Source organism: Triturus cristatus, chromosome 4_1, assembly GCF_964204655.1.
Source record: "Triturus cristatus chromosome 4_1, aTriCri1.1, whole genome shotgun sequence".
Classification (NCBI taxonomy): Eukaryota; Metazoa; Chordata; class Amphibia; order Caudata; family Salamandridae; genus Triturus; species Triturus cristatus.
The window spans coordinates 245,191,283-245,211,421 of NC_140585.1; positions in this window are offsets into that span (position 1 = coordinate 245,191,283).

The window sequence follows — 20,139 nt, forward strand, 5'->3', positions numbered from 1 at the left end:
TCCTCGCTTTCAATCCTTACTCCCAGAAACAACAAGACATGGACTCGCCTTTTGCTGGTGCGATTATTTTATTGCTCAGTGCCCCGCCATGACGCATTTCGGCCTATGCAGGCCTTGATCACATAACGCGACTACGTATATGTGCTCAGTATTTGAAGTGACTAGTGCAATATAGATATAAAAAACACTCTCATGTTGTTCCTCACATGGTCTTAGCAGAAGACAGACACATTTGTTTAGACTCAATACGGCAATATCATTACAAGCCATTTTATAAATATATGAATAGCTGTTATTATTGCAAATTGTAAATATATAATCAATTCTCGTGTATAAATACATTGATAAATAAATATGTTTGCATATAAAACCATTAAAATCATTTTGAGTAGATGTAATAGTATTTAAAACATCAAAATGTCTAAAAAATACCTAAAATTACCATCTATACTGTTCAAAACATGATTAAAATTATTTAACATGATTTATATTGGCATCTCTAGCATGATACTGCCCAAGTGGGCCACATCTACTGACGGAGTAAAGTGCAAGAAAAAGTATTTAACATATTAAAATGTCTAAAAATACCTAAAATTACAATATATACTATGCAAAATGCGATGGAAATATTTACCATGACTCTTATTGGTATGTCTGAAGTAATACTGCCCGAGTGGGCCATATTTGCTGCCAAAATAAAGTGCATTAAAAAGTGCATGGTGCTAATCTAATGATTCTAGGTGTCACCTACCTATTAAAACTGAATATAAAACCTATTAGAATTAATTGTGCAAAGTAGGAGTATGCAGCTTCTATTAATTGAATATCCATGCATGATATACTAATAGGCATGTTGCATTCTTTATTTTACATGTATGGATATATCTCTAGATGGTTTATCTTATACGTGACACCCCATATCATCGTCACAAGCATGTGAAGAAATCTTCACTAGCATTGAGTCCATTTGGGCTTTTGGTGTCGAGGTCCATGATATAGCGCGTTTCCAGTTTTCTTAATTTGGATTCCCTATTTCCTCCACGTCTCAAATTCAATACTGAATCCAATACATAATATTTTAGATGTTCTAGATTATTCCCGTGGACTTCTTTAAAGTGGCGCGCCACTGGGTATGTAGGATCAAAATTTGTGATGGCTCTGATGTGTTGGAGAATCGTCTTGTGGACCTACAGCTTTGTGCTAGCTACATAGCGGAGCCCACAAGAGCACTCCAACACATATATGGCATAGTCAGTCCTATTAGAGACATGTGGATAGGGATAGGCTCCTGACTAAAAGGCGTGATATATGCTGTTTTGTTGACCCCAAACTAACATGCACAACATGACATGCATTTTGTGAAACCCTTTCTCTGTGTCAGCCACTTAGTTTTGGTTGTAATTTCCAGACTACTGCTAACTATCATATCCCTCATAGATTTTGCCTTTCTAAATGTAATGGCCGGTCGTTTGGGTAGTATTTCTCCTACCGCCGGATTGTTCAACACAATCCGCCAATTATTTGTAATTGTAGCTTACTTTCCCTTTGGGCTATTTTCAAGTCTGTTTCATTACTGCAAATTTCTCTGCTTCTTAGCATCTCTCCTTAGGGTATGCTGTGTATGAGGTTCTTGGGGTGGAAACTTTTAGCATGTAACACAGAGTTTCCCTCAGTGGGTTTGCGATGCCGTTTTGTTTCTTTTTTCATATTTGAAATGTAAACCTCTAAATCCAAAAAGCAGACTGCTTCCTGACTCAGGTTAGCTGTGAAATGTAGACTAACATTGTTGACATCTATTTGTGATAGGAAGTTAATAGCACTTTTCTTACATGTATGTCAAGTACTATATACTATATGCATGTATATATATATATATATATTCACTTAAAAAACCATAGGTTTCACACATGTTATAGTTAGCTGTACATTTCACTCGTAAAAAAGCAATGAAATTCCACGTTATAGTTAGATCAGGTAACTATAACTTGCGCGCCCACAATAAACTGCTGATGACGTCACATATTACATCACTCATGACATGGTCAGTGACATCACTTTTCACATCAATGATGACATCTGAAATGACACATTGTGGATTGCGGTCGCGCAAGTTATAGTTACCTGATCTAACTATAACGTGGAATTTCATTGGTTTTTTACGAGTGAAATGTACAGCTAACTATAACATGTGTGAAACCTATGGATTTTTAAGTGAATTTGCAAGGTTTTTTAAATGCTAATTCCTAACTATAACGTGTGTGAAACCTATGGTTTTTTCAGTGAATTTGTACGGTTTTTTAAATGCTAAGTTATGTATTTATTTATTTTTTCTGGTTTTTCACCGTGCGCACACCCTGCGCAGTTCATACCGTGCGCGCCTCGCCTTTTTTTACACAGTAACAATTTTTTTTTCTCCCTTGCGGGTCCTTCAATTTATTTAATAAATGTGATTGTTATTTCTTTTTTTTTTTTTCTTTTTTTTTTTTTGCCGTGCGCGTACGGTAAGCTTACCGTACGCGCACTCCGCGATTTTTTTTGAAAATTATTAAATGTATTTTTCGTACTTTTTGGTCCTTCGAGGACCCCCTGACAAACGCTAGGGGATCTGCAACTCTCTTCGTTGCCCCCTTTTCACGTTATCCACCTTTGTTTTTCAGTGCGAGAGACAGAAAATGGCGGCTGACACTTTCTGATTTTGACCGATTCGAATGTTTACAGTCATGTAACCACCAATCAGAATTGAGCTCGCGCACGGCACCGTACGCGTACGGTAAGCTTACCGTAAGCGCACGGAGCGCGCTTACAGATATATATATTGATTTAAATGCTATTTTCTCAGGACCTACTGAACAGATTTACACCAGACCTGCAAAAGGCACATCTCTGACCTGAGGACTACCTCTCTGCCAAATTTGAAGTAATTCTGTTCAGACGTTCGGGCTGTAGCTCGGACTAAAGGTCCTATGGGAAAATGCATGGGGAAAACGCGTTTTGGGACCCCCCTTTTTTCTCAGCCCCCGCTTGACGAATTCCCCCGAGACTTTCAGGGTAGGAGCGGAGCGGAGCGCCCCACCTATTTTGAAACTTTCGCGAGGATTCGTCAACCGGCGCCAAAGTTATTCCAAATAGAATGTTGCGGATTTCCTATGGAAACACGGTCCTAACTATAACTATCTACTGGCGACCGCCAGTAGATAATATATATATATATATATATATATTCACTTAAAAAACCATAGGTTTCACACATGTTATAGTTAGCTGGACATTTCCCTCGTAAAAAAACAATGAAATTCCCCCGTTATAGTTAGTGCAGGCAACTATAACTCACGCGACTGCAATCCTCTGCTGATGACGTCAGATATTACATCACTGATTAAATATGTGTCTTTCTGAAAAATAAATATTTGTAATATGTGTATAGCTAAAGATTAATGGAAGAAGACATGGGTAAATAGGTGTTTAAATACAGTGATATAATATCTGACGTCATCAGCAGAGGATTGTGGTCGCGTGAATTATAGTTGCCTGAACTAACTATAACGGGGGAATTTCATTGTTTTTTTAAGAGGGAAATGTCCAGCTAACTATAACATGTGTGAAACCTATGGTTTTTTAAGTGAATATATATATATATATATATATATATATATATATATATATATATATATATATATATATATATATATATATATATATATATATATATATATATATATATATATATGCACTTAAAAAACCATAGGTTTCACACATGTTATAGTTAGCTGGACATTTCACTCGTAAAAAAACAATGAAATTCCCCCGTTATAGTTAGTGCAGGCAACTATAACTCACGCGACCGCAATCCTCTGCTGATGACATCAGATATTACATCACTGATGACATATGTGTCTTTATGAAAAATAAATATTTGTAATATATGTATAGCTAAAGATTAATGGAAGAAGACATGGGTAAATAAGTGTCTAAATACAGTGATGTAATATCTGACGTCATCAGCAGAGGATTGCGGTCGTGTGAGTTATAGTTGCCTGCACTAACTATAACGGGGGAATTTCATTGGTTTTTTACGAGTGAAATGTCCAGCTAACTATAACATGTGTGAAACCTATGGTTTTTTAAGTGAATTTGCAAGGTTTTTTAAATGCTAATTCGTAACTATAACGTGTGTGAAACCTATGGTTTTTTCAGTGAATATATAAACATATAAATATAATCTGCATATCTATATAAATATAAATTCATGCAAACATATACATATATGCATACATATGCATGGTATGTACATGAAAGTTTGAAAAACTCTAATACAAGCAAAGCTAAAAAGCCACCTAATTACAAACAGAATTGCTTTAACTTAAACGAGGGCGAGACCTATTGCATTTTCAATGCTTGTTTACTTTGATTCCATCAAGAAGGCATTCAGATGTGTCCCACATTTTCCATAAATTCTGAATGGTAGCGCTCTAGTTGCTCATTAGATTACTGTAGTAAAGCTACTGCTCACCAGGGAAGTCTGCTGCTAGTATTGAAAGTGCATGTTTCAGTCTGCATGTCAGAATTTTTTAATGAAATAGAAGAGGATTTGATAAGTCACTCAAAATGTGCCCTAATTTTTCTTTTTTCCTCACTAATCATAATTTCTATGGCAAAATGAACCTCCTAATTGCGTTCCTTTTAAATTAAACTACTCACTCTCTACTACTCACTCGCTACTACTTTCTACTACTCACTCTCTACTACTCACTTTCTACTACTCTCTACTACTCTCTACTACTCACTCTCTACTACTCACTCTCTACTACTCTCTACTACTCTCTACCACTCACTCTCTACTACTCTACTACTCACTCTCTACTACTCTCTCTCTCTAATACTCCCTCTCTACTACTCTCTCTACTACTCACTCTCTACTACTCACTCTCTACTACTCTCTACTACTCTCTACTACTCACTCTCAACTACTCACTCTACTACTCTCTCTACTACTCACTCTACTACTCACTCTACTACTCTCTACCACTCACTCTCTACTACTCTCTCTCTCTACTACTCACTCTCTACTACTCACTCTACTACTCTCTACTACTCTCTACTACTCTCTCTGCTACTCACTTTCTACTACTCTCTACTACTCACTCTCTACTACTCACTCTCTACTACTCTCTACTACTCTCTCTACTACTCACTCTCTACTACTCACCCTCTACTACTCTCTACTACTCTCTCTCTACTACACACTCTCTACTACTTGCTCTCTACTACTCACTCTACTACTCACTCTACTACTCACTCTCTACTACTCCCTACTACTCCCTACTACTCACTCTACTACTCACTCTCTACTACTCTCTACTACTCACTCTCTACTTCTCCACTACTCTCTACTAATCACTCTCTACTACTCACTCTGCACTACTCTCTACTACTCTCTCTACTACTCTCTACTACTCTCTACTACTCACTCTCTCTACTACTCTCTCTCTACTACTCACTCTCTACTACTCACTCTCTACTACTCTCTCTCTACTACTCTCTACTACTCACTCTCTACTACTCTCTACTACTCACTCTCTACTACTCTCTACTACTCACTCTACTACTCATTCTCTACTACTCATTCTCTACTACTCTCTCTCTGCTACTCAGTCTCGACTACTCACTCTCTACTACTCTCTACTACTCACTCTCTAATACTCACTCTCTACTATTCCCTCTACTACTCACTCTCTACTACTCTCTACTACTCCCTCTACTACTCACTCTCTACTACTCTCTACTTCTCACTCGCTACTACTCTCTACTACTCACTCTCTACTACTCACTACTACTCTCTCCTACTCACTCTCTGCTACTCTCTCTACTACTCTCTACTACTCTCTCTACTACTCTCTCTCTACTCTCTAGTACTCATCCTCTACTCTCTACCCCTCTACCTTTCTCTACCTCTCTCTCTACTACTCTCTACCTCTCTACCTCTACCTCTCTACCTCTACCTCTCTACCTCTACCTCTCTACCTCTACGTCTCTACCTCTACATCTCTACCTCTCTACCTCTCTCTACACGCACACATATGCACATATATGCATTTATATATATGTATGTGTATATATATGTATATACATACATATATAAACATATATATAATCTGCATATCTATATAAATACAAATATAAATGCATGCATACATATACAGATATGCATGTTATTTACATGAAATTTGGAAAAACACTAATAAAAGCAAAGCTAAAAAGCCACCTAATTACAAACAGAATTGCTTTAACTTAAACGAGGGCGAGACCTATTGCATTTTCAATGCTTGTTTACTTTGGTTCCATCAAGAAGGCATTCAGATGTGACACATTTGCCATAAATTCTGAATGGTAGCACTCTAGTTCCTCATTAGATCACTGTAGTAAAGCTACTACTCACCAGGGAAGTCTGCTGCTGGTATTCAAAGTGCATGTTTCAGTTTGCATGTCAGAACTTTTTAATGAAATAGAAGAGGATTTGAGAAGTCAAAATATGCCCTAAGTTTTCTTTCTGCAGCACTAGTCATAATTTCTATGGCAAAATGAACCCCCTCATTTTGTTCCTTTGCAAATTAAATGTTTTACATTTTACCACTTTATTCCAATCAAGATGGCTGCAGGTGTGCCATACCTTTGTCATAAGTAAGACTGTTAGCGCTCTAGTTGTTCTTTAAAACACTCTGGGATTTCTGTCATTGGGCTATACTTGGGCTACATCTCGGTGATATTTGTGCTACATTTGGGCTCTTTTGTCTCTGGTGGCCATCTTGGGAGACTTGTTATGAAGTTTCCTAATTTCCTCATTTACTGCAGTCTCCTCAGTAGGCATACTGTCAGTTTTTTACTTTGACTCAATGAAGAAGGCATTCAGATGTGTTACACATTTGCCATAAATTCAGAATGTTAGCACTCTAGTTGCTCATTAGATCACTGTAGTAAAGCTACTGCTCACCAGGGAAGTCTGCTGCTGGTATTGAAAGTGCATGTTTCAGTCTGCATGTCAGAATTCTTTAAAGAGGTTTTGAGAAGTCACTCAAAATGTGCCCTAATTTTTCTTTCTGCAGCACTAATCATACATTCTATGGCAAAATGAACCCTCTCATTTTGTTCCTTTTTAAATTAAATGTTTTAAATGTTACCACTTTATTCCAATCAAGATGGCTTCAGGTGTGCCATACCTTTGTCATAAGTAAGACTGTTAGCGCTCTAGTTGTTCTTTGGAACACTCTGGGAAGCTGCAGTAGAACACAAAGGAATCAACTGACAGTCTCTGCCCTTGTTTGATGTACATGTTTTACTGAGAATGTCAGACTTCATTCTCACATGACTGAGAAAGATAATGTGAATTTACAGAAAATATGCTTTCAGTTTAGCTTATAGATCACCTTCCAAACCTCTGTGGGAAAAGCATGTGAAAATAGTTTTCTCTCAAACATGATTCATGATATCCCAGCAGAAGGCTTTTTCACATGGTAAAATCACCTTAGAACATACTACAATTCCTAAAATGAGTATGGTACCATCAACAAAATGATTTATAATGTAACTAAAGTCTTAAAACCTTCTATTAACTGCAATGCTTTTTAATGAGGTGCTATCATGTATATTGGTCCCAAGATGGCTGCCAACACTTCTTGGATGAAGTGCTGACAGCCAATCAGATCTCACAATGAGATGTGTGGTTAGGCTCCGCCCAGATATGTATATGATTTTACTTTTGATTTTCTCAGGAACTACTGAACGGATTTACACCATATATGCAAAAGGCACATGCCTGACCTGAGGACTACCTCTTTGCCAAATTTCAAGTAATTCTGTTCAGCCGTTCTGGATGTAGCTGTGTCTAAATGTCCTATGGAAAAATGCATGGGGAAAACGCGTTTTGGGACCCCCCTTTTTTCTCGGCCCCCGCTTGACGAATCACCCCGAGACTTTCAGGGTAGGAGCTGAACGGAGCGCCCCATTAGTTTTGAAAATTTTGCGAGGATTCGTCAACCGGCGCCAAAGTTATTCAAAATAGAATTTTGAGATTTCCTATGGAAATTAGGTTGTAACTATAACTATCTACTGGCGACCGCCAGTAGATAATATACATGCACACACACACAGACACACACATATATATATATATATATGCATGGCATATGTAATAACTGAACAATTAATAGATAACCTTTCACAACGAAGCGCATAATATGTCCTCCGTGTGCGGACGGTGCGCGAAGCGCATCGTGCGTACATGGCCCATCCAGCGTAACGTGGGCACGTGCAGGCAACTATAACTCCCGCGACCGCAATCCTCTGCTGATGACATATGTGTCTTTATGAAAAAAAAATATTTGTAATATATGTATAGCTAAAATTTAATGGAAGAAGACATGGGCAAATAAGTGTCTAAATACAGTATTAGCATCAGCAGAGGATTGCGGTCGCGTGAGTTATAGTTGCCTGCACTAACTATAACGGGGGAATTTCAATGGTTTTTTACGAGTAAAATGTCCAGCTAAGTATAACATGTGTGAAACCTATGGTTTTTTCAGTGAATTTGCAAGGTTTTTTAAATGCTAATTCCTAACTATAACGTGTGTGAAACCTATGGTTTTTTCAGTGAATATATATATGACCAGGCAATTGTCATGATTCTAATCTAGAAGACATTATGGCTGCTAACCTACACATAACAAATATGTGTTTCAATCTAACAATCATTATCCATGTCCCAGCACTTTTATATGCACAAATACCTTTAAGTGAGTTGACTGAGGTATGGGGACTAAATTCCTGTGATATGGAATTCTCTAACCGCTACTAGAGTAAACTCTTACTTGCTTCCAATCAATCAATCAATCAATCATGGTTTATATAATGTGACTACTCACCCGTGAGTGTCTCAAGGCGCTGAGGTAGGGGGCTCCTGATCCGTCTGGGTGCTGCAGGTTCAGTCGAAGAGTCATGTCTTGAGATCCTTCCTGTTTTGGGTCAGGAAAGGGGCTTGCCTGGGGTGGAGAGGCAGTTTTTTCCAGGTCTCGGCAGAGAGGTAGGAGAAGGATTTTCCTGCGATTCTAGTCTTGCAGATCTGTGGGTCGATTGTCATGGTCAGTTGGGCAGAGCGTAAGTGTCCAGTGGGTACGTGGAATGTGAGGCTGTGGTTCAGATATGCTGATCCTGCGTCATGGAGGGCTTTGTAGCCGTGTGTGAGGAGCTTGAAAGTGACTTTAATTGACTGGGAGCCATTGGAGTTCTTGCAGGTGTTAGGTGATGTGGTAGCGATGGAGGATGTTGCGGACCCATCCAGCTGAGGTGTTTTGAACATTCTGTAGTTTCCTGAGGAGGTTCTGCATGCCCCAGTGTAGTCGAGTCTGCTGCTGATGAGCGCGTTGGTGACCGTCTTTCTGGGTTCTGTGGGGATCCATCTGAAGGTCGTTCAAAGCAGGCAAAGCATGTGGAAGCACAATGAGGAGACGGCGTTGATCTGGCGGTTCATTGTGAGCGAAGAATCCAATATGATGCTGGGGTTTTGTGCATGGTCCATGGGTGTGGGGGGTGTTCCTAGTGCAGCAGGCCTCCAGGAGTCACCCTAAGCAATAGGGGTGGATCTTAGGATGAGGACTTCAGTCTTGACCGAGTTGAGTTTGAGGCAGCTGTCTCTTATACAGGTGGCGATGGCCATCATCCTGTTGTGGAAGTTGTCTCTGGTGGTTGTGCGTTTGCTGGTGAGGGAGAGGATCATCTGGGTATCTTCAACATAGGAGACAATGTTGAGTTTGTGGCTCCTGATGATGGCAGCAAGTCGGGCCATGTAGACGTAGACGTTGAAGAGGCTCAGGGATTATCCCTAGGGCACTCGGCAGCTGATCTCTGTGGGTTCTGAGAGGAACGGTGATAGTCTGACTCGATGTGTTCAACCGATGAGGAAGGAGCGGATCCAGTCCAGGTATTTGTTGCGAATGCTGGCGTCGTGGAGTCTCGTGCTTAGGGTGCAGTGGGAGACAGTGTTGAAGGCAGCTGAGAGGTCCAGGAGGATGAATGCTGCTGTTTTGCACCAGTCGAGGAGGGAGCGAATGCCATCGGTGGCGGCGAGAATGGCAGTCTCTGTGCTGTGGTTGCTTTGGAAGCCAGATTGGGAGATGTCCAAGATGTGGTTGACTTCGATGAACTCAGAGAGTTGTGCGTTGATGGCCTTCTCAATGACCTTGGCTGGGTAGGGGAGCAGGAAGATGGGTCTGAAGTTCTTGAGGTCTGTTGGGTCGGTGGAGGGCTTCTTCAGCAGGGGGTTAATCTCAGCATGTTTCCAGTCATTAGGGAAGGTGGTGGTCTCGATGGAGCAGTTGATGGTGTGATGTAGCTTGGGGGCAATGGAGGTGCCGACTCTGTGGAAGATGTGGTGCGCGCAAGTGTCTGAGGGGGCTTCAGAGTGAATGCTCTTCATGGTCTTGAGCATGTCGTCTGTGGTGAGCGGGGTCCTGTTGAGCATAATCTGTTGGGGGACGGCGTTGTTGGGTGCAGAGGTGGCGGGCATGGTGGGAGGGTTTTGGGTGTTGAGGCTGTCCTGGATCTGCTTCGTCTTGTGGTGGAAAAGGGTGCTCAGTTTGTTGCAGAGGTCTTAAGAGGGTGGGAATACTGTTGCCTCACTATTGGCTTTGGCAAACTCCTTGACAATGGTGAAGAGTTCTTTGCTGTTTTGTGCGTTGATGTTTACTCTGTCTTGGAGGGCCATTTTCTTTGTAGTTTTGAGGAGGAGGTGGTGTGCGTTAATGGTGGCGTTGAAGGCTGCGTGGGCTTCTGGGGTTTTGTTGTTCCTCCATATTTTCTCAAGCCGTCTACAGGATTTCTGGATTCCTGAAGGGTGGGAGTGAACCAGCTGACTTTCTTGGACAATAAACCTGAATCTCACCCTTATGAAAGGTCTCATGGTGGGGCACTTCCACTTGGAATTAAAGGTCATTGAATGTAATATTGATTATGGCCTGCTTTCTTATGAGTGTGTGAACATTATGAGCACTTCCTATGACACATATTTTACACGACCATAACTATATTGAAATTTGAGATCAAGTATCAGACCTACAAAGTGTGAAACGCATAATAAAACAAAGGGAGAGCTTACATACCATAAAAATTATTTCTTAAAATGGGATGAACACGCACAAGTCAACTAGACTCATTTTGAACTGAATTCTATTAGATAAATACTGCAGTCCATGGTATTGAGAAATTTCAATATTTAATTACAAAAGTTTCATCCGTTGTTCGCCTTTCTTAGTTTAAACATTGTTTGTCAGTACATAAAGAATCACATAATCTTCCCATGAGTCTTATTAACAGACAAGAAACTGATAATTGTGAGCAAGTTTGGCATCACTTACAAAATTTTCTAATGAAGGGAAACATCTAGCCAACTTGGATTTAACGTCACCTCCATGAATGAGGCAGCGACTACAAAATTGCTGGTTGCAGTCTGGAAACTAACTTGGCACATATATATATTTACCAGATTCATATACGGGTAATGCTAATTCTCTCCCTATAACCCAACCATCTAAGTAGTATAAATAGTTTTACCCAGTATTTCAGATTCTCTGAGCATTCTAAAGCATATCAAGTACAGCAGAGCATCTATGAAACAAGGTCCCAATGGATTGCCCATCTCCATATTCCAAACTAATCCTTCTGTGTGGGCTCAGGCACTATACGCTCTACTTAAAAACTGCATTGAATCTCAAACCATTCTATGCTCATGAGGAGATTCTTTCATACCTTCAGTTAATAAGAGAAATTTAGAATTACAGCAGAATTGCTGACTCGTTGCTTTGCTTGATATTGCTAGGAAATTGTTTGTGAAAATTCTCTTGGAAGCATTATCAAACTGAGTGGCAGAGCACAAATTAATTCTCTTTCAACAATCAGGGTTCCGCCCAGGTACATCCAAGATAGATGCTATTCTATGAAAAATGTATGTGGAAAACAGATTAAAACAGAGATGTACATTGGCTCCTCTACTTTTTTCATTATAGATAGCCGACCTCCTACAACACAGAATACACCGATTAATCAATACCCACAAAATACATAGATGTCCAAATCCCATCCTTGAGTGAAAAAAGATCACCTTACTAATGTATGACAAAATAAAGTCTTATTTGCTCTTATTCCAGTGCTTCTTCAAAACAAATTAAATTGTTTTCAGAAATAACTGGAAATATTTGACTTTTGTCAAATATGAAAACTATGATCGTGATTTTTTTTATCGTATTCTTTGGCATCGCTATCTGATGAAAAGGAGTTCTTCGGTTGAAGCACTAAGGTTAGAGGCAAGCTAGATATGGTTGACATTTTGTATCATAGATATATTTGTGCTGATATAGATTAATCTAAATGTTTAAAGCATCTTGTTTTTGATAAATTATCCAGGCAGCGACATAAATGTATTTTTTATCTTGCTTTGATAATGCTGCTAATGTTTTCTCAACAGATTTAGATTAATTAGGTCATGGAATGTCTAGGACTATTTTTAGGAAATGAGTAAAAAGTATGATTAAAGTTCAGAGTCGCTCACAAGATTTTAATCATTGCCTGAGGATGAAAAGACTGCAGGTGCTTTGTCAATACTTCCCAGTAGTATCCCAAAGACAGCTTAGACGTGGGTGTTGGCCGCTTCTGTTCAAATTACAAAATGAGAGGGTTACATGTTGCAGATAATCTGTAGACTAAACTTTCCTCCTTCTCAGAAGGAAATACAATCTCCGCTCCTGCTCTCTGCAATATCTAATGCATGTCTTATTTATTTGTCCAGTAATATCAATCAAACCTCCACAATAAATTACCTCTACATTGTTCAAATGATGGATTGTCACTAGGTCAGAGGAATGGGTTCGTTTTATTTGCCAGACACAGTTAACATATGTTATGTGTTTTATACATTTCTTAAATCATTTTCGTTGTTTAAGATTTTATTATAATCCTGTGAAATGTACAATATGGATAAATAAATGAACTAACATCAATTAGATCACTGTGGATCAGTACTGTTGTATTGAAATGCCCCAGCTTGCCTTTCAAATTTATGTTGGACTATGGGGAAAATAATGACATTGTAGGAAATGACATTGCTTATTAGGAATGAGGCCTGAGTCACATGAAGACCGGGTCTAGTGGATTATGTCAATACTGGGCTTGGCCCTGGGTCTGACTAAACTCCAGACTATGTGCTTAACCCTTGCTACGTGTGGCCAAAAAGGGTAGCTCGTAGGTTACGTTCAAGGGCAAGGCCTGGCTCAACTTCCACGGGACTCAATTGAAGGTATAAGTAGTTGGTGATGATAAGGGGGCTTGGAATAAGGCCTGTCTGAATCCCAGGCTTGGATTCAGTTACCATGAAAACCTTCAGAGTCTCTTTGCAATGGATTATATGAACACTCCAGCTGGGAGCGGTGGTTTTGAACTCATCATATCAGTCAGCTTTGGTTATAATAGCTTAATGTATGTTTATAAAACTCAGAAATGTATTTACAGCTAAAGTGGAGTTAAGGTTGAACATTAATATTGCAAAAGAACACTAACATTTGCAAGATATGGTTAGGATTGGCAACAGAGATGCAAACCATAACTTGCACACCAAAAGTGATGCTCATGACCTAATTCTGGTGCCGACTGATGCAATTGGATATGCTGTTAATAATTGTAAACATAATATTACACATCATATTTGCATTCACAAAAAAAAAAGATGGCTGCAAATATAGTATTATGTATTTGTTGACTATGAATTTACATTTAATTAAATTTACTTTTTAGGTGTTGTTACTTATTGATATAGATATTGTGTGGTCATAATTATTACATTTGGTGTGCCATGGGCAGCAGGGCTGTCCGAGGGGCCTAGACTATACCCAACCCTCCTGTTCCCCCCATGCCTCTCCCCCCACCTGCAGTTAACTTAAGAGTGTGGCCTTTGGCCCAACCCATCTGTAGTGCACTTTAAAAAAAACATTTGTAAGGATTCTAGATTCTTGTATCATATTTAAACATCCTGAAACTGCAGGAGGGTCTCTGAGATAAAGGGAATGCAACACAGGTGGTGTGGCTTGACCACCAGAGAAGATGGTGGCACCTAGGTAGAGCTTCTTGGGGCAGTGCAGACGGACCCCACGGTGGTATCGCTCTACCTTCGGACGGAGGACTTCCTACGGTTGCGGATATTGCCCTGAACAGGAGGACGCTTTTGACGGGCCCTGCTGCTGACCCAGGACACAGAATTTCTGCTTTGAAGTTTTTGCCTCGCAACAGTTGCGGTCGCAGCCGCCATTTTAATTATGAATGCACTTCTGTGGTAAAAAGCAGGCGAGCAGAACGGAATGGCCTTTCACTTTCTAGGCCTCTTCTACTACTTTCTTTGCTTCTCCTGTCCCAAGAGGAAGGCGTGAGGTTTCTGCACACCTCTACAATGCTCTTTTACTTCTTTTAAAATTGGTCTTTCCTGCTTCAGGATATGGATATGAACAGTGTACTTAAATACATAATTTGACACTGGCGCCTATTACACAAATATCTCATTGTGACCATTGTCTGTGCCTTCATTGTACCCTAGAGTTTGTGAACTGGTGTACTTGCTCAGTACTGCACCTGCCTTAGAGACTCTGCAGCAAATATATTTCTTTTTGTTTTATGTGGGAAGATTGAGGGGAGTGAGATCTTCCTTGGCTCATCCCGCACAGGTGTCCATCAAAAATTCTACACTTTTTTTTTTAATATTCTAAAATGGAGGACTCTCTGTTATCTGTATCGAAAAGCTCCTCCTCTTCGATACCTGCTCCTCTCCCTGCAGGGAAGGCCTCCACGAAGCGTCAAAAGAAAGGCCCACCTTCACCACAGAAACCATCTTCTCCTGTTTCATTAGATAGAGGAAATTCGCTCGTTGCGACCATTTATGGAGGAAACTACGACCAAACTGCAGTTTCTCACAGAAAATTGGTCAGCGATGAATGACAGACTTACTGTGTTAGAACGTAATGTGTCCTCGCTCGGACTCACTGATGGTAAGGGTAATTCTCTTCAATCTCAAGTCACTTTGTTCCAGAAAAAGGTGGAGGAACTTGAAAATAGAAATAGGCGCAATAATTTACGCATTTATGGACTGGCGAAAGGCACGGAAGGCAATGATCCTCTTACTTTTTTATATTCTTTAATTCCAAAGATTTTAAACATGCCAAAAAAACATCTCTCAGTATACAAAGTGCTCATTGCCTAGGCCGTCAGCAAGCCTCTTCTACCAGTTCAAGGCATCCCAGAGGTGTTATTCTATAGTTTTTTAGAGTATACTGACTTACTCAAGGTAATTTCAGCAGGCAGGTCAATCAAACACATTGTATGTTCTGGTATAGGCCTGGGCGGTAAATTCCGTTCCGCTTGCGGAATTTGGGTAATTTAGCGTTCCGCGGAGAACGCGGAATTCCCAAAATTCTGAGTTCTGCGGCTTTGTGAAATTTTTTGCTTGTTCGCATTCTCAAAATGCATGTTTGAAAGATATTTTCCCCCGAGCATGCAAACAGTGTTCGCGAACAGGAAAAAAGTATCGAGAACCAGCAATTCCGAGTGTTTGCGGAATTTCTGTGTGCTCGCGGAGATTTTTTACTGTTTGGCGAAGCTTTGCGTAGCGCGACTACGCAAATTCTGCCCACCCCTAGTCTGGTAGCACTATATATTTTTTTCAAGATTACGCTAAAAGTACAGCCAACAGGCGTTAAGAGTTTCTCAATTTGAGACCTGATCTCTGATCCCTTGGAGCTCGATATGGTCTCTGCCACACTTGCCTATTTAAAGTTACTTACAAGAACAGAACCATGACTTATGTAGACCCGATCAGATTGAAAAGTTTTATCAACTCCTGCAAGATAGAAACAATGGATTTTTCGGGATCGTCTTCTTCTCAGACTGTAAAAATCTGTAGGAACTTTTACACCTTTTCTGTTTCTTTCTTGAATTTAACTAATATCTTTTTTGCTCCCAAGACGATGTTGGTTAACATAGCGATGTTTTATTAGATTTATTACTACTTACAGCATGGTTATTTCTTTTGACTAACTATTTTTTCTTCCCTTACAGGTTAGTTCCTGTTTGTCCTCCTTCGTATTCTGTGAGCAGTGGTCCGTCCTCGTCCTCCCCTTCGTAATGCTTGGGTGGCTCATCTTCCTACGTGGCCTTCCCCCCACCCCTAACTGGATCCTTAGGTATTTTCTAATCTTTGTCCTTTTTGTTTAATTTGCTCTATCCCTTTTCCCTTTCTCAGTATTGTTTCTTCATAGGACATTCTTAAAAATATTGTCTTTGTTCTACTATGTTTTGTGTTTGCATTTGAACTATTCTCTGTTAAGATTTTCATATATTTCTATCAAACTTACACATGACTTAGTTGCTGTTGCAGTTGTTCTGTGTTATTGGATGGCTTGCCTATATCACTAGTTTCTTCATACATACATATCACTGCTTTCATGTCTCTGAAAATTGTGTCATGGAATGTTAGAGGTTTGAACTTAAGCGACAACGTGTTTTAAAACATTTATCCAAGTTAGAAGCGGACATTGCTCTTATACAAGAGTCTCATTTAACGGCAGCTGAGTCTTTAAAATTAAAAATAAATTGGGTAGGTGAGGTTTTCTTTTCCCCAGGAGATGTAAACGTAAGGTGTGGTGACACTCTGCCATAAATCGATTGCTGTTAAACTAATCTCTCAACCATCTGATAATGATGGAAGATGGCTATATACTAGAATAAAAATTGGGAATGCTCCTGTCTCTTTGCTTAATGTATATGCTCCCACTAATGGTGACCCTTCTTTTTGGTCCTCTCTATCCCAACAAATTTCGTCTTGCATTGACGATAATTTTATCCTTGCCGGAGATTGTATTCAAATTGTTGATCCCTTTATAGACCGTAATTCATTAGTCTCCTTTAAAGCACACCGGTCCCATAACATTTTTCTTTCATGTCATACAACAATATAATCTTATTGATGCTTGGAGCATTAGTAATCCTGTTACATAGGAATATACATTTTTTCTCCTTCTCACCAATCACAATCTTGAATAGACCACTTTTTTGTGTCTCATAATATAGTTCAATCCTTGATAGACGCAGATATTGGGACAATTTAATATCTGATCATGGCCCTATTTCCATCAAATTGGACATTTTGTCAAAATCTATTACACCCAGGAGATGGCGTTTTAATAACTCTCTCCTTTTAGATCCTACTTTTAATTCCTCTTTTACTTCCTTTTTTAATGAATATTTTTCTTTAAATCAGACCGATACTTTACCCTTTTCTGTTATTTGAAATGCATTTAAAGCAGCTGCCAGAAATTTTGATATGGGTTTTGTGTCTAAAAAACGTAGAATTTCACGTGAAATCACAAAAAATCTCTTGACAAAAATAAAGAAATTGGAGCATTCATATTATTCCTCGAGTCCAAAGAATGTTTATCTCAGCTTATTGATGCCAAACTTCAATTTAATAAAGATTCGACGGATAATGCTTCACTCTATTTGTTAAAGTCTAGTGCAAAATGTTATGGCGGCCAGAACAAGGCCGGTAAACACTTGGCAAATTATTTAAAGGTTAAAAGTAACAAGCTTGACATCAAATCAATTTTTTATAAACATGGTATATTAAGATTTAAAGATTCTGAAATACTGTATGAATTCCTCCTCTTTTACAAAGATCTATACACACCAGAATCCACACCCTCAAAGTTTGATATCTCTCAATTTCTCTCAGGCATTCATCGTTCCTTTGATTCTCAAACTGATTTTTACTCCTTTATAATCTGACATCTCATGTCAAGAGCTCCTTAGTGCACTACAGACACTCAAGAAAGACAAGGCTCCTGGACCTGATGGGTTTACAGTAGAATTTTTTACACACTTCTCTCCATTGCTCCTTCCCAAGTTAAATACCCTCTTTCATTCTTTTCTACAGAAGGGCAAATCCTTGGGCTCTTTCTCAGAAGCATTAATTTGTTTAATTCCGAAAGATGGAAAGGACTTGAAACACTGTAAAAATTATAGACCTATCTCTTTGGTCAACATTGATTACAACATTTTCTCCAAAACCTTGGCAATACGTTTGGAGTCCTTTCTTCCTCAATTATTAGCCACTGAGCAGGCTGGTTTTATAAAGGGGCGCCTCATCTCAGATAACACTCGCCTATTTATTTGATATCTTATCTAAGTCCTTTCATGTAACTCACTCCGAACAGCTGTAGCCTTGGATGCAGGGAAGGCATTTGATCGTATCAACTGGCCATATCTTTTCCAAGTGCTCAAGTGGTTTGGCTTTGGTCCAAAGATTATATCTCTGATTTCACTCTTATACTCTAATCCTCGAGCTGCAGTTTTTGCTAATGGAAATACATCTTCCTATTTTGACCTGGGAAGACGTGTACGTTAAGGCTGCCCATTATCCCCACTCCTTTTTGACTTAGCTTTAGAACCCTTCTTATCTAAAATCCGTCAAAATAATGATATCCAAGGCTTTAATGTTAATGATAAACAAATTAAATTAGCAGCTTACGCTGATGATATTTTATTATTTATATCCAACCCGCAATCCTCCATTCCTGCCTTTTTAAATGAGGTGGAGCTCTTTGCTTCTGTCTCTGGTTATAAATTAAATAGAGATAAATGCAAAATATTACCTCTGACTAAATATACCTTTAAAGAAGTTTTCGCTGTTTCAAATTTTACTTGGAACTCCAAACATATAAAATATCTGGGATTACTTTTTGCTCCTTGCATTTCAACAACACTTTATTTGTGCTTAGAAAGTTACATACAGAGAATTTCTACGTATTTTGGAATGGAGTGGCCAGTTTCCCTTTGGAACAAAATATGGTCTGAAATTAGAAAATCATCCAGAGCAGCAAACACCACACAGACATTATTTTGTATTTATAATAGACTCCTATTACAGCCGGTCACTCTACATAAGAGACACTCTAATGTCCCTATTACCTGTTGGACTTGTTTATCCCCGTCTACTGATTTGAAACACTTGCTCTTTACATGCCCGCATGTCCGTACCCTTTGAAGAAGCATCTGGTATCAAATTCATTTGATTTTTGATACTAGAATAACTTTTTGTTTGGTTCACATATTTTTAGGAAGTATCTCACTTGTTTGGGATAATCATACTCTTAATGTCAAGATTTTAGACTTGTTAACAGCTGTTGCTTTTCAGCAAATTACCAAAAATTCAAAAGAATTAACCAAGCTGTCCTTTCAAGCTTGGTGGTACGCCATGTGTTATAATCATAGATTGGATGCAGCCTTTGTTCATCCTATACACCTAGCTACGAAACGCCTAATTTTGTGGGCACCAGTCACAAGATATATTGAAGTGAGTGCTAAGCAATCTTTTTCTAAGTCTCCTATGCAGCAGGAAGTTGCTCAACCTCGGTGACATTCCTCAATTTATTATAATAGCAGTATACCCTTTTTGCATCCCATTTCTGTATATTGTTCAACAAGGTTATAATATTTTATGAATGATATGATTATTTGTATCTGGTTTTTTTCAGGCATTCCATTCCAGTCATGTGTATTTGATATTTTTACTTAAACAAAGTTTTATCTAATGTTTAGTTACTCTCTTTTATAATTATATTGTAATTATTGTATTATTGTACATTTTAACTTTATGTTTTCTCATTAAACTCTTTTTTTGAACTGTAAGGGAATCCAACATAGGATTTGCGAATCTCAAAAGAAAAGCATTTTTTTTTACTTTTTAAACATTTGTTTTATTTCATCTGAATCTCTTTGGGGCAACCACCATATGGCTGGCCCTCTTGTGGCCTTTTTGAACATGGTGCTAGGTGCACTATGTTGGTTAATGGTGACCACAAAAAAAAAAATCTTTGACTGCCAGGTAATCGAAGCACAGAGAACTTGTGAATCCTCAGCCAGATTCACAAATCTGCAGTGGACAATGGGAGAAGAAGCTTCCTTGCCAACTGAACTACCTTTATTTTATTACTGGATTTGCAAATCCTCCGTGGATTCTGCAAGTTTAAAGTCCAGATATCCATATAACTCAACCCTTTAAAA